General features: G+C 37.6%; 1 long non-coding RNA gene across 1 annotated transcript in view; it reads left to right on the forward strand.

The window, feature by feature from the left end:
- Window positions 1-16977, forward strand: part of LOC138692888 (uncharacterized) — a 221769-nt gene that overhangs the window by 70680 nt on the left and 134112 nt on the right. Inside the window, exon 2 of the long non-coding RNA XR_011330156.1 lies at window positions 13129-13218. This is a non-coding gene — a long non-coding RNA (uncharacterized lncRNA). The remainder of the gene's footprint in view (window positions 1-13128; window positions 13219-16977) is intronic.

Below are 16977 nucleotides of genomic sequence, written 5' to 3' on the forward strand. Positions count from 1 at the left end.
AGTAAAGGAAGAGTAATGTTGAAACTAGTCAGAAAAAGGAAAAGAAATTGGCTTCGTCACTGGCTAAGAAGAAACTGCCTACTGAAGAATGCATGGAAGGAATGGTTAACGGGAGAAAAGAAGTTGGAACAGACAAAGATATTAGATGACAGACGATGTTAGATATTATGAATCATATGCGAAGACTAAGAGAAAGGCAGAAAAGAGGAAAGAACGGACAATGCTGGGTTTGCAGTAAAGACCTCACATTGGGCAGAAAGCAATAATAATAATAATAATAATAATAATAATAATAATAATAATAATAATAATAATAATATAATAACAATAATAATGATCATAATATAATCATAGTAATAAATATAACCGTTATTATTATCGAAAACAATAAATTAGTTGTTATTTTAATATCTCGTGTAGCTGTTTCTAATTAGTGAGTATTTTTTGCGAACCAAGCCAGAGAATAGCAATTGGTCGCTTTGTTTAATGTGAAAGCCCTCTAGCGCTGTGACATAAACAACATTCCGGTTACGTGGACCAATTAACTGAATTGAATCAGAGTTTGTAATGATGTACAAACAGAACTTACACCAGAAGTTGTTACTTTGTCCAGCTCCTGAAGTAATTTGTGATTAAAATATGAGACTGTGTGTTAGTCATGTTACCCGTCCTAAAACAGGCGTGCTGTGCTTGATTAATTTGCTCTCGGTGCCGAGTTAATTATTCCCTCGTGAATGTTAATCATTTTTGAATCTGTAGTATACATTTTTTACAACTGTCGTATGGTTTGAGGGTCGAAACCCGCTAGAAGCATCGGCATTTTATTAGTTTTTAAACCGAGTTTTATGATGATAGTACCGCCCATCTGAATTCCATAAAATTATAGTCTACATGACTGATGTCCGTTCTGTGTCACCATGACACTTCAGGCTCTTTGGAGGCATTATAAATTGCTCTCCATAAATGACGAGAGATATTCACTACATCATTCCGAATGAGATATGCTCAATAAATTTTACTTAGTTCCTCATCCAACGACTCTTCTAATGGTTTTGTGTCCTTCGAATTACGTTCGTCTTACGCTGTCTCAGTTTCTTGTGACTACAAATCCAAGCGATATGAGATTACTAACTTGTTTTGAATAGTACTATAAACTTGACTTCTTGCTAAAGTTTTTAAGCTTCCACAGTGATTGTATTCAGAAATAGACTTGGTATTCGAATCTGTGCTGGAACATGTCCAACGTTTCGAAACTACATACAGGTTCCATCAGGACAAAATTGGTACAACTTGAAGGATCACCTGCTGTGTTGGGCTCTTTATGTCTCGTTACTCAAAACAATTGGCAATAAAATGCTTCTTATTTGGACAGATTATACAGTATGTTCTTTGACTTCGTGTGGCCTATGATCAGGCTTCGAGACTTTGGACCCGATACAATAAGTTTACTGTGCATGTACTATAGGTTATTGATCCGCTGCAGGTAGTGAAAGGTAGAGATGTGTTGAGGTTACAACGTTGCTGTATAGAGTAGAGTACGGTAGTATGGGGAAACACACACATATGTACATTCTGAAAGTAAATATACATTACACAATGACAATGTCAAAAGGATGTGGAAAGCATTTATTCTCCTGTCTTTTATAAGCATTTGTGTTTAATTATACCCAATGTTAATGGTGAAAATAAACATGTAGCAATTTTAATTTCTTCATTTATCCTATTGGTCGTCTTTAGGAAGTGCAGTTACAGTACCGAATTGCAATGTACTACAAGATACATTTTCAGTGTCTCAAACGTAAATCTTTTTCGCTTATCTGCCAAACACAGTTTGTACTGTGAAAAGCTGCGCTCTACGTCGCATGACGTGATAGGAGCAAAACGAAAAAAACCTAACATCATTGCAGTCTCTAAGAGACAATCCTTTATTCTCGAATGACTCTATGCCCACTAATTTGCTGTTTATATTACACAATGTTCCATATCCGTTATTTTTATATAAAATTGATTTCCACTTCTGTCTTACACGTTCAGTAACCTGTGTACTTGGTGTCTCATTAATTCTCTGTGTCATTTCCTCAACTAATTTAAGGGCTTCCGGCATCTCTGGCTCTGACTTTTCTAACCGTGTAATAGTTTCAGACACAGTTCGAAAATATTAATTATTCGTCAAAACCTTCAAATCCGGAGCGTTTTCCTTTGCGTATTTGTTGGCATTCATTCTACAGTACCCCCACCCACTGTACGCTTTACCACTATACTCAGTACGCCGTTATGCGGATTTCCCACCTAACTACTCTATCGGGTCCGAAGTCTCGAAGCCTGCTTATGATATAAGAACTGAATTTTAAAGCGAATCCTTTTTTATGTTATATCACCAAATATGAAATAATCGATAATAGCGTTGACTGTTTTGAATATTGAAGATTCCCTCTCCCCCATTTTCAGTCTGTGTTCCCCTTTCCAATAACATCTCTCCTTATTATTCCTTTTTTGGCAATACATGACGAAAGCCTTGACAATTTATTTTATGATAGGAAAATTAACAAACGCCTATATCAGCAGTCATCAGAACACTGCACTCTCGGGCTAGCGTCTCTTACCCACGGACCAGACACTGCCCTAGAGTGCATTCGCAGCTGCTGGTGGATATGCTGCCTCTCTATTCCTTGTGCACGACGGAGCATATTTCCTTATCCTCCATGCACTCTACCCATTTCAGCGAGTGCTGACGACCACTTGCCTATACTGATGCAGACTGAGGGAAGATAGAATAAACACGTGTTCTATACCCATCTCACTCTAGGTTTGGACTCGACCAGTATGCCCTTCCACCCGTGTTGTAGTCAGAAAGTGTGAACAGTGCTGCCAACTGGACGGAAATTCCGTCAAAACTGACGGTGGCGAATTTCAACGTGGGAACGGGAAAAGAATGGCTTTGTAGGGAGACGTGTTTTCTGGCGGAAATTACTATTTACATCGTCTTTTGACTTTTCTAGCTGCTCTAATTTTATTTGTTTAATTTTTGGGGGATTTTACTTTATCATTGAACTGTGCCGTACCATGTTAAAGAATCCCCTGTTTAAGATTTTCCTCGTAGTAATCAAGTCAGAGGTTAAGGAATTAATATTTTAATCAGGTTTGGTAATTAAGTTGTGTGAAAATTTGCTTTTTATTTGTGTATAGATATATTGAGTGGGTCTTATTTATTTATTTATTTATTTATTTATTTATTTATTTATTTATTTATATTTTTATTGTTTCTGACGGATTTCGTCCACACCTGTGGAGTAACGGTCAGCGCGTCTGGCTGCGAAACCAGGTGGCCCGGGTTCGAATCCCGGTCGGGGCAAGTTACTGGTTGGGTTTTTTTCCGGGGCTTTCCCTCAACCCAATGCGAGCAAATGCTGGTTAACTTTCGGTGCTGGACCCCGGACTCATTTCACTGGCATTATCACCTTCATATCATTCAGACTCTAAATAACCTAGATGTTGATACAGCGTCGTAAAATAACCCAATAAAATAAAATAAATGACGGATTTCCAGCTATTAGACAAACGGGAAAACAATTTATGTGTTGGCAACACTGGATGCGAAGCAGGCAGTAGCTGCAGTAGGAGACAACGAGCCAGAGACAATGCCGGATTTAGGCGTAGGCAACCTAGGAAGTTGCCCTTGGCGACAATTTCTAGGGGAGTGGGCGGCATTTTCTTTCTCTTTCTTTTCCATTTTTCTTTCCTTTTCTTGAGTGAAATATGTTTTTAAAACACTTGTTGGTGAAATATTTTTTGAAGTTTGTTCTTTAACACCTTGTGGAAGTTGGATATTGTTTTGTTATCGCATTGTCGTGGTCGTGGCGAGAGTAAAAGGAAAGTATGTAGCTGCATAGTTATATTGCAATGCCGGTATCACGTTATTATATATGAAACTGATTAAATTTAACTGCTTGTATGCCTATAAAAAGGAATACATTGTTGAAAATCAAATTGGATCTGTGTTTATTATATATTACTATGAATAGCTATTAATCACAACTCTCATCTACATTTCCAACATGTATCCTCAACAATACTACGTAATCACTTTCCAGCATGTGCACTATATAATTCGATAAGAAACCTATTCCTCAAAGAGTTGGAATTTATTCAGACTATTTTATACTTCCTAACGAAGTAAGAAATGTTCGTAATAATTATACCACCAAAAAAAAAACAATGCTTAAAAATAAACCATAGCCTGGCTTTCAGAAATAAATTTTATTTCGACAATGAATAAGTTTAAATATATTTCTTTGCATCGAGTCTGATATGCTTCGTCAGATCTACTTTAATGACATCATCGATGCTTTCTCTTTGAAGAAAGTGCGATGGAAATCTTTATAATTCATAAGTTAGACGCATGTATTTTGATTCCAGTAATTTATTGTTTTCTGAATTGTAACATTTAAATTGTTTCATTTAAAACTAATTTAAACTAAAAATGACCTGTATATTAGCTGCTCATAAACTGTTTGTGGGAGTTGGGGGGACGGCAAATTTTAGCACTGTCTAGGTGCGGCACTATACCTAAATCCGGCCCTGGCCAGAGAGAGCGGATTAGTAAAATTTGTAAAAGACAAATTTAGGTAAAATTTATAAAACAATCCTGACCTTGAAAAACTAGTGAAGTGCAGTGATTTGGAGTTAATAGTCCTAATCAAGTATTCACCACTGGCTCTCGTTGATGTACAAAGATATTTTACATTTAAAGAGACAGATTCTGACCTTTAAACATGTTGAAATCAAGGGTTCAGAATGACAAAATTCTATCTAGTGTTTAGTAAATTTTACAGGAGAGCATTTTAAAAGTTTGGTTGTTAATAAAATCAATGCAGATTAGAACCTTTTCAAACTAACTTTATCACGAACAATAGTTGAGATATCAACATATAATTTATATGGTAGATAGCTGTGAAGTAGCAGAATTTAATGCAACAAAAATCTCAATTTTGCTAAAAATTTCAGATAGAACCTTGTCATTCTGAGCCCACGAAATGTTTAATATAATTGAGTACAATTTCTTTCTTGATGCAGTGAAGTGAAAATAGAAGTGGTTATGCTTTTCTTTTTTTATTACGTTATATCCCTCTTTTAAAGTCTTTTTCGGAATATGTTAACTTTTTTTTCCCCTTTTTTAATTAATATTTTCCCTTTAAAATCCGGTCTCTGCTTATGAATAATTTTTGTTTTAACTATTACAAATTCAAAGGATCGGGATTGGATTTCTTGTATGGATAATGAAGATTTATTCTTCAGTCAAAGTTGACGTGAATCCTTTGAATTATTTGTCCTGTGTTGTCTGTCTGCTTTGACTACTGAATTGTATTTGTTCTGTGTTATCTCAAGCGGTCGTGCTATTGTAATCTGTTGTGGTAAGTTTCACTCGCAAGTACAGAAAAGGAAAGGAGATCTAGCCTTGAGCCTGCCTACTTATGGCCATTGATATGAGGCTAAACGTCGCTCCTGTAACTGAGACGAGCTTTAACGTTCGTACCCTCATTCCCTCGTGAGGTAATAACAGAACGTGTTGGGACTTTCCTTAAAAGCGTTGCCACATTATGTTCACTTATCTCGCTGGTCGACAACATGTAGGCTATGGTCATTTTATAATTTTGCTCTCAACTTGGCACTTCTTCCAATGTAAGGATCGTGTTGCAGTTTTTAGGCGTTTCAACAGTGTGGTTAAATACAATGTCTTCAACATTTCCGAACCAGTTATTGGTTCCATATATATATATATATATATATAGAGAGAGAGAGAGAGAGAGAGAGATATGTAAGCAGTTGAGGTGTGTTACGTATATTGCAATCGACCTTTACTGGGAAACGAAAGTTAAGTAACTATTCCGATACAGGGTGTCATTTCACTTAGTGTTCTGCTCAAGGGCAGGTCTTTCACTGCAAACCTAGCTTTCTCCAATCTTTCCTATTTTCTGCCCTCCTCGTTTCATCTTATGATCCATATATCTTAATATCGTCTATGATCTGATATCTTCTACCCCGAACTCCTTCAGTAGCCAGTTTCTTCTCAGCCAGTGACCCAACCAATTCCTTTTTCTCTTTTAGATCAGTTTCAGTATCATTCTTTCTTCAATCACTCTTTCCAACATAGCTATAGTACGATTATTTAGTCCCGACAGTCGCCGAAGATGTGCGTCTGAGTCAGGCGAGTCCATTTAGTTACGCCAAGGGGTGTTTGGGTTATTCACTCGCTTGCCTTCGGAGCGATCGGATGTCATGCGTGCAGTATAGCGGTATTTTTCCAGCACAATTAAGCTGTACTGCATTCCTTTAGCGACCGCTCGCCCTTATCTCTACTCCGGAACTCTCCCCACTCCTCCTATTACTTCCCCTCTTTCGCGTCGCTGAGCTGTCAGGACTAAATAATCGGTCTGCACATTTCTTACTCTCTCTGTCCACTTCACACGTTCCATTTTTCTCCATATCCACATTTCAAATGCTTCTATTCGCTTCTCTTCACTTCGTCGTAATGTTCATGTTTCTGCCCCCATACAATGCCACACTCCATACAAAGCACTTCACTAGTCTCTTCCTTAGTTATTTTTACAGAGGTCCGACGAAAATTCTCTCTTTTCTATTAAAAGCTTCCTTGGTCATTGTTATCCTCCTCTTGACTTCCTGGCAGCAGCTCATGTTACTGCTTATAGTATATCCCAAGTATTTGAAGCTGTCCACTTGATATATTGCCTCATTTAGAATTCGCAGGTTTATATTTTGTATTTTTCTTCCTATAACCATGGTCTTCGTCTTGTTAGCATTTATCTTCATTCCATACTGTTCACAATAATTGTCATTTAGCACCAGTAGCATATCCCTTAGTGTCATCTCCTCTTCTGCTAACAACGACATATTATCAGCAAATCTTATGCATTTTATTCTTCTTCCTCCTACTATCACTCCTCCCATGTTCCAAGTAGTTGTTGAACATTAGAATAAATTATACAAAATAACACCATGGACGTATGATGTCAATAAAACTGAACATATGCTCTAGTATGCGTCGTTTTTGCGCTAGGTCCTTCAGCATAGGCGGTACATGAAGGTCGACGAAGCGCGTGGAAGGTATCATTTCAGAATACAGGGTGTTTCAGAAATGATGGTAAAAATTGGGAATGAGAAGTAAAAACGAAGAGAAGAAAAGAAGTTCCAGTAAACATGGGTTCGCAAATTAACCATTTAAGAGCTAATGCCATTTTTTTCTGGTTGGGACCACCAGTGAACTGAGCGCCTGGATACGGTAAAGCAGCAACATTCATGCTTTGTACGAACAGTATGTCGCACTCTCCCCATCCCATTTCATTCTAATTATAAGTGTGAGATGATATATGAACGTTGAAGGATAGAGCAAGATCTGTACCTAGGTGACCGGATTTAAACCCTTTGGATTTTTGTGTATGGGGTTATGCAAAAAGCCTATTTTACACAACAGACACACCAGAAGAATTGCAACATCATATTGAGGATGCCTTCCAGCAAATGAAGAATGACCCAGGATTGTTCGAGCTGATTCACGGATCTTTGCGAAGAAGACTTGGCAGTTGTATTCAAGTGCATGGACACCTGCTGTAAAATTCTTCAGTTAACATGCTCATACTGTACTTTACCTTGTTTATCCACAAATTTCACTGTTGTCCAACCAAAAAAGTTTCTTTTGTGTATGTTCATTAACACTTCTGTGGTGTTGAAGCCAAAATTATGAATTTTACTTAAATTAAATAAAATTGTCACTGCTTTTGTTGAAATTAGTACCTAGTATTTAGCGGGTCCCAACCAGCACAAAGTGAGATTATCTCGTAAATGGTTAGTTTGCGGACCCACATTTGCTGGAACTTGTTTGCTTCTATTCGTTTTTACTTCTAATGCATACATTTTTGACCATTACTTTGAAACACCCTGTATAATCTTTTCGGTTCATACATTAGTGTCCCAGTAACAGAATATAAGGATACAATATAATTGTCATAAAGTCTGGACACGTCCACCGTTGTGCCTGAGTGGTTAGCGAGTCTAACTCCGAACCCAGCGGGTCCGGGTTCGATCTCAGTTCGAGACGAGTTGCCTGGGTGAGGTTTTTTTCGGGGTTTTTCCCTCCTATGGATGAATATCAGGTAACTTTATCAGGCGATTGGAACCCCACTCATCTTCGCCACTTCCTTTCCTCCCCTATCATCCTTTCATTCATCATCCCGTTACTTCAGATCGGTCTACAGGCGGCCCTCCGAAGCTGCTGGCTCTCTCAACCGGCCTCCGTGGATTGAATTCAGGTGATGATGGATAGCTTCTGCAACGGAACTCGGGATAGACCTCGGGGGAGGACTTCCGCCTCGGACCGTTAAGGGAGCCTTGGGGACATTGCCGAAGCAGGAATGGTACATGGACTCTGTTGGCTATAGGAACCGGTCGTTAAGGGAGTTACGTGGTTAGGTCGGTGCGCGTAGAGGATCGGTGGGAACGCAACTCATCCCATATCGGGGGTGTACAATAAATCTCAGGTCTTAGTGCGTGGTGTGGTATGTTCCCTCCCTCCTAACAAGTAAAAACAAGTCTGGACTCATAGGGAAATAGGTTTCCATCATTCCTTTTCTCTCTCTTTGGTTCTCTTCTATTGCTCATTTATCTTCCTTACATCATAGTTTTTTCCCTTCCCTTTTCCTTTCTCTTCGTCTTTTTCAACAAAGTTAATTGTGCCATTAAAGAAATTAGGTCATATTATTGTTTAGCACTTTACTGTGCACCACTACACACTAAAATCTTAACAATACTCTTCCTTCTTTTCTAGCCGACTGTTTTTACATATTCATTACATAAACACTTGTTGTCCTAAAATGTACTCAGGTTTTATCATATTACGTTAATAAATACTGTCTTCATTAGCGTAGGATATGTAATAAAGTGTAGTGATCTCTCAGGGTAAAGTTTGAACAGTTTAGCGGCCTCTCAAGATGGGTTACGAATCGCAACTACATACTTAATTTGCTCTAATAGAAGCGTTTCCCTGGACGGCGTTCTCTGGAGTATGGCTCTGCCTGCCTGCCTATCGCGCGATAGTTTTTGGCAGCGAGATGTCAAGGCAATAATCGAATTGTATAAAATAAGCTAAGAAATAGTGTAGGTATATCTCCAAAGACGTTTGTATGAAATAATTGATTGCAATTTACATAAATATTAGTCAGGCAGACATTCAACGATACGAGGTTACATTAATTATTAGAATCCAGAGTTTGGTCACTGACCCATTGCAAACAGATTCGCTGTTCTGCAGTTGGTTCCCAAACAAAATATCAACAACGTGAGTTGGTTCCCCATGTTCAAATATCATCAACGTGAGTTGGTTCCCCATGTTCAAATATCATCAACGTGAGTTGGTTCCCCACGTTCAAATATCATCAACGTGAGTTGGTTCCCCATGTTCAAATATCATCAACGTGAGTTGGTTCCCCACGTTCAAATATCCAAGGCTGTGATTTTGTAGCAGGCTGTGTGGGACATGGATGTTAATGGCTGTCAAACCTATAGACGATCGATTGGACCAGTTCTTTGATTACCTCCTCCATACTTATATTACACCAACAAGTGAGCATCCACCTCCAATATGGGCTGAGTTTACTTCTTCCTTAGAGCGAACAACCAACTGTTGTGAATCTTGTCACAGTAAACTTAATGCGCACTTTTGTGCTCCACATCCAAATATATTTGCACTTGCAGATGCTCTGAAGGAGGTTCAGTGCGATACTTACATTAAGCTTAGGAGTAAAAGTAAATATAGGCCTAAGACAATGCAACAAAAGGAAACTTTTGTGAAAGATTGGATGGAAAAGCTTTCTGATGGCAGTGTAAGTAGATATGCATTCCTGCGACACGTCTGTTTCAAATTTTTACCAGTACAGAAATAAAATTGTGAAGTTATTCGACGCAGAGTGTCCGCCAAGCACAAAACATTTTTAACCTACCTACTGCTGTAGATAGTAGTTGACAGTCCTAAGTCTGTATAAAATGGGAAAGGAAATGTTTTCTGTCTTGATCTAGCGCGGGAACCAATTGCAGTACACAGGAGAAATCAACCTGGAACCAACTCGAGTATAGCTCTGAGACGAACTGGGAACTAATTCACAGATTTGGGAACCAATTCCAGTACAGCCAACAGATTAGCTGTGTACATAGTATAGCGTCCAGCACGCAGCAGGGTTAGTACATTCAGTTTTTGATTAATATAGGGAAGTATGAGAGTATCTTGATAGTCGAATTGCACCGCAGTACGTTTTGTTTATGCTAGCTCTAAACGAATTTTAGCCAAATTTAATCGTAAAAAACTCTCCACCCACCCCATTTCGCCCGCAATCAATTCAGTATTGCATATAAAAAAATACGGCAATGATTGTTCAAAAAGAAAAGAATCCTAAGCTTTTGAGATTAACTTGAGTGAATACTTGAGTTATACTATTCTGAAATCAGAGCAGATAAATTATGTTTCATAAAGAAACGTTGAAACATCGAAACACACAGTAAAATGTTTAAACATATCTCAAGAAGACTCAAACATATCTTCCTTTCCAAATTTGGTTGCTTCTACTTAGTTACTGTTCTATTACGACCTTTGTAACATGATGTTCTTAGCTAATATTTTGTTTGAAGAAGTCGAAAACCGTTATTTTAAGATATTTATAGAAAAATACACTAAAATAAAACTTCATTGTGCAATAAACACTGCGTAAACATCATTTTGCGCCTTGCTATGAAAATATTTTAACTCACATAAGGGATGTTAAGGGAAATATAATGTGCGTTTCGCCGGATGAAACAACAGATGTAACTGGGAGATTCATAGCTCATGGGAATATTGCCACTTAATAATATGACAATGCATATACCTATGATATTCTATATTTTCACTTTTTGTCTGGACACATAGGGAGGTTGAGCGAAGCTTTCTTAGGTGCAAGCATCGTGTAACATAGAGAGGGAGAAATCATTCGAAACGCTAAGATTATCTAGTTATTTTTTACAATGCCTTTAAATATGATTGCTAATTTTAATGTATAATTTCATTTTTATGTGCTTTATGTGTTTGACTTAATTTAATTGTAAGATTTTAATTTGTTATATAATTTGCTTGGAGCATTATTACTATAACATCCTGTTGTATAGGCCATATGATAAATTATTCGGTATGTCAAATATTTACTGAAGCATTGTTTACAATTGTACACAATTTCTTGTGTCAACCGACTGTACCTGCATGTATGATACACACTGCATATATGATAAGTATGAGACGCACCTTCCTCTCCTGTCCTCAGCCTTGGGTATATAGTCACTGCTTATCTAACTTGGGTTAAATGTGACCAAATACTGAGCTTTATTAATTACTTTACCGAATAAGTCATTTTTTAGACTTTACGGAAATAGAGTAAAGAATTTATTTATTTTATTTATTTACTCTGGTGTAGTTAAGACCATCAGGTCTTCTCTTCCACACCACCAGAAATACAAATACAATAATAGAAATAAAAAGGAAAAAAAAAACACTATAAACAAAGTAAAGCCACACAAAAATATACACAGGTTGCAATCACACAAACTTTAAATGAGTGATTAAGTATCATAATTAATTGTATCCTAACTAATTAACTAACATAGACCTAAACAGGAAACTTGCAATTTTAATCTAGAGCAAAAAAAAAAAAAACACAAATCAACACTTCTAGCAATACCTAAAAAGCATTAAATAAGACAAAATTTTCCAATTTAATTTTGAATTGTGATAAAGTCCGGCAGTCCCTGACGTCATTAGGTAACGAATTCCAGAGGCGAGGTATTTCTACAGTATAGGAGGACGAGTATAAAGATGTTCTATGGTGAGGGATAGAAAGAAGTGCTTGATGCCTGTTTCGAAGAGTTGTAAGAAATTGTATAGGAAGATGAGTATAAAAACGTTCTATGATGAGGGATAGAAAGAAGTGCTTGATGACGGTTTCGAAGAGTTGTAAGAAATTGAAAGCGCGATAACAGATAATTCAGAGTAGAAGTATGCATGATTCTAAATAGAAGAGACTGTGAATGTATTGTTCTTCGTTCCTTCAGACGCACCCATGAAAGTAACTGGAGGGAAGGCGTTATATGGTCAAATTTACGAGAATGGACTTCATAATAAAAAAAAGTTATCTACAGAATTATTACTCCAAATAAAACATTTTTACATAAACATTAGGACTTAGGGGACATCCAGGCGAATACTCTGTGAAACTTGTGTGATTATAGTGTTACGAAAGTGGAAGAATGATAGCTTTTTGTGAAAATATCTCTTTTCTCCAGAAGTTGTAATGTATATGGAAGTCCTTCTCAGCCTAATAAATTGTATGCCAGAAAATGTCTTAGGACCATCCGATGCCTCTATTCGTAATGAAGGATTAATTTATTTTCTCACTTCGCCAGTCAGTTGCAAGATTTGTTAACATTCAAGCAGCTGTATCTCTACACCCATTGGAAATTTTAACAAATTTTTACATGAACTTTTTAACTACCACTCTATAAAATATTTACTATTGCTCCTGAATCACTATGTATATGAGAAAGTATGTGTTATCTTCACGACATTTTTTCTTTTTCGCTTTCCTTTTGTTTGGTAAGAAAGTCTGTAATATTACCAGAGAACGGTACGCTTATTAAAGAACGCTTTTCTTGAGATGTTAAGTTGTACAATTTTTTAACTTTTGCTTTTTCTTAGAGATTATAACTTGGATATCTGCCTTTGAGTATGTTAAAATGATTTCATTCTAAAACATGTTGATTGTGAAGACCATTTATTGATAAAGCACTGGAGAGCAATATTTTTAAAATAACAGAAATTATTTTATACAATGAGATGTTCGGTAATGATTACAGTTCATCATTAATTATTGAAATTGATTTACATTTGTTTCAATACACTTCGGAATTTGAACATAATATTATTAAGTTTCATTTAAGAAAATGTGTTTTACAAGACAAATATGCTGACACATTTTGTTCATGATGGAGCAGTCGGGACGCATTCCAAATTAAGAAAATAACAAATGGCTTTCTTTCCAGGAATGGCGAGTAGGATTGCATGGATTGCTTCATAGCTCCACTCCCAGAATGAGCGCCCTGAGGGTTTGGAGTCTCGTGTTCCAGCATCAGGTAAGTGAGATGATATGAAACGTTGGTGTTCCCGTAAAACAAGATACTTGATAGCAGAGGCGGTATCCAGGCAACAGGCGACCGCCCATTAGCTGCTGCAGGACACCTGAGGGACTCATCCATCTCACTTACGAGCAGACAACACTGATGCTTCCACTTTCCGCTCTGGCTCTGATTTTCTTAATCAACCGACTTGAGTTTAAATATAAGCCTTTCGTTACCTGTGCAATCGGAAATGAAGCTACTTCCAGCGAGAATACAGTGTACAGCGCTAGGAAGATAGTTTATCTTCCAAAGAATATTTTGAAGAAAACAAATTGATTTTTCTTTCTCAATCCGTCTCCAGGTGAAGTGATTCGTGAAATTTGAAGCCAATATTTAAATTATACATGAAGAGTACTGGGGGGGGGGCCTGATAAATCACGTTTTACTTTTTTTACAGGAGAGCAAATTAAAAGTTTGAAGACTCATTATATTGTTTTGTCTTTGGGTTATTATTCTTCATATTTCTTTGAACTAATGAAGTTGTTACTCTGTAAGTTAAACTATACAAATCTTCATAACTTGTGCTATTACAGGGCATCTAAAACAGAAAATCAATAATTTTCGATTTATCAAGTTTTTCTCCTGTGCTCTTCATAGAATACGATATATTACATTACATCATATATAATATCATTATCATATCGTCACCTGAATGCAAGAACGATATCAGCAACATCTATCATATATCATATCATATCATATCATATCATATCATATCATATCATATCATATCATATCATATATCATATCATATCATATCATATCATATCATATATCATATCATATCATATCATATATCATATCATATATCATACCATATCATTATATCACATATCATATATCATATCATATCATATATCATATCATATATCATATCATATCATATCATATCATATCATATCATATCATATCATATCATATCATATATCATACATCACACATCACACACATCACATACATCATATAGCCTATACCATAACTAAACACAACACAATATAAGCACAACACCATAACCTCCTCTGAATGAAGTTTTTTTAGTAGGTTGTTTTACGACGCTGTATCAACATCTCAGGTTATTTAGCGTCTGAATGAGGTGAAGGTGATAATGCCGGTGAAATGAGTCCGGGGTCCAGCACCGAAAGTTACCTAGCATTTGCTCATATGAATGAATGAAGTTCTGGCTGATATGTACATACAGTATATTACCAGTAGGACCCTGATTTTTATGTGCTAAAACACTTAAAAATATTTATTTTTGTCCTAAATATTTGAAAAAGTATGTGCTAAAACTAATTTTTTTTTTTTCTGAAAATCAAAACAAAAACATCACAATGTTTGTAACTTACTAGGAAAAATTATACTGAAACTCATCAAACTGATATTGTTTAATCTGATCTAGGCTTACGACTAGCATCAAATGTCTTTATGTCGCTCATATGTGGAACTATATGTTAGCGGTTCAAAAATTGCTTGAGCTTAATGTCAAAAATAATTAGGACAATGTCCAGTGTCGAGCTCTTCTTGACTGGCGAATTCAATTTTTTGTAATAGTATGAGATACGCTTTGTTATTTTTTACTGTGGTAGAGCCTTTGTAGCTATTGTAAATACCGTTTTCTCATTCTATGCTTAAGATTGAAGCTTTATTTGGGACTACTATATACACTAGTGTCCAAAATTTAAGTATAATTAGTAAAACAAAGAATTGAAAGGGAAAACGGTGTCCAATCGCTATAAAACTTTATCACAGCGTGTGTCGCATCATTATTGTGCTCTGTGCATAGGGAGGGGGTACCTCAACGTCCGCCTCTCCTCCGAATAAACACGTGTTTCGAAGGTAAGCAAACAGAACCAGTGCGACTCATTCGTTCTTGTTCTCTCGTTGTGAACAGAGGGTAGTTTCTTATCACAGTGTATACAGGACAGCACCAACATGCCACAGAGACGCCAACTGGACCCTGTTTTGAAGGGTAGAATAATCGGACGTCTGGAAGCAGGTCAGACACAGACCGAAGTCTCTAGAGAGCTGAATTCGGCACAAAGTGTCATTTCCAGGCTTTGGCGACGGTTCAAAGACACAGGAGATGTTCGTCGTATGCCTGTACAAGGTTGCTCATGGGTCACAACGCCGCAAGAGGACCGATATTTGACCTTAACAGCACGACGTAATCGGACGATGCCTGCAAGACAACTGTCTTCAGAGCTTGCAGCTGCCTCAGGCGTTCGAGTTTCCAGGCAAACTGTATTCCGGAGGCTCAGGGCAGGCGGTCTCTGTGCCAGACGACCAGCACTGTGTGTCCAGCGCACTCGAGTACATATAAGGAACAGTTTGCAGTGGAGTCGGCAACACCAACATTGGACTTTGGATGAATGAAGGAACGTGCTGTTTACAGACGAGCCTCAGATTCAGTTTTCCCAATGATTCCCGTCGCACAATAATCTAGAGGGAACGTGGAACCAGGTTTCATCCCACAAAGATCGTGGAAAAATGCCCATATTGTGGTGGTGGCGTACTCGTGCGGGCAGGCATAATGTTCAATGGACGTACATATCTGCACATCGCAGCTGGTACTGTGAATGCCCAGAGGTACAGAGATGAAGTATTGAAACGACATGTGTAACTTTTCAGAGGTGCAGTTGGTCCATACTTCATCTTTATGGACGACAATACACGTCCGCATAGAGTCAACCTGGTGGACGAGTATCATGAGCGGGAAGATATCCAGCGCATGGACTGGCCAGCGATGTCCCCGGATCTGAACTCTATAGAGCATGCCTGGGATGCATTAGGAAGACGAGTTGCAGCCCACCAGCCTCCATGGAGGACACTTTCAACCCTCCGCAATGCTCTTAGTCAGGAATGGAAACAGCTGTCTGCAGAGCTTTTGAACCACCTGATAGAGGGCATGCCACGGCGCTGCGACGCCTGTGTAGCCATGAGGGGTAACCACACCCCATATTAACCGCTCAGCACTATCATTGTTGTGGAAGCGATAGTCAGATTTTGTACCGTAATTGTGTAACATGTGTCCCTACGCCACAATAAAACAAAATTTGCTTATATGTGTTACTCTGTTGCATACCAGATCCTGTTTGATTCATTTGTACAAGTTTGGTGCCACTCTGATAGGTTGGGAACAAAATATTGAATTATGCTTAACTTTTGGACACTAGTGTAGTTCTCATTTAAATAGAGAGTTCTCGCACCCTCGATGCCCGCTAAACGCTCCTTTCTTCAACTCGCCGTGACCCGGAAACCAGTAAAGATTTTGAGTAGCTACCGCTTTTAAAAGAAATTTTCATTCTTTCTCAACATTTCTCTCTCGCTTTAACCCCTATCTAACGTGAAAAACAAAAAGTTTACCTGTTATCAACTTTTGAAGGTGTAAATGTCTATTGTGAACAGATCACATCGAAGTTAGTATTTTTCTCGTTAGCATACGTCACCAAAAACATAATTAGGTACTGACGTTTAATTAGTGTGAGTGAAAACTCGTTTACAATTTGATTTACATGATGTGAAATCTATAGACTATGTTACATATTGTGTCTATGATCGTTACTTAGTGTTTTAGCACAGTCTAGTATATACAGTCACGAAGCTTGAGTTGTGAGGTTGCTAGGAACAATAGACTGTGACTGAACTATTTCGCATTGTCTGTAATGAGGCGATATTGGCGATCCTAGTGGTTAGCAACTATCTATGGATGCATAT

Source organism: Periplaneta americana, chromosome 17, assembly GCF_040183065.1.
Source record: "Periplaneta americana isolate PAMFEO1 chromosome 17, P.americana_PAMFEO1_priV1, whole genome shotgun sequence".
Classification (NCBI taxonomy): domain Eukaryota; kingdom Metazoa; phylum Arthropoda; class Insecta; order Blattodea; family Blattidae; genus Periplaneta; species Periplaneta americana.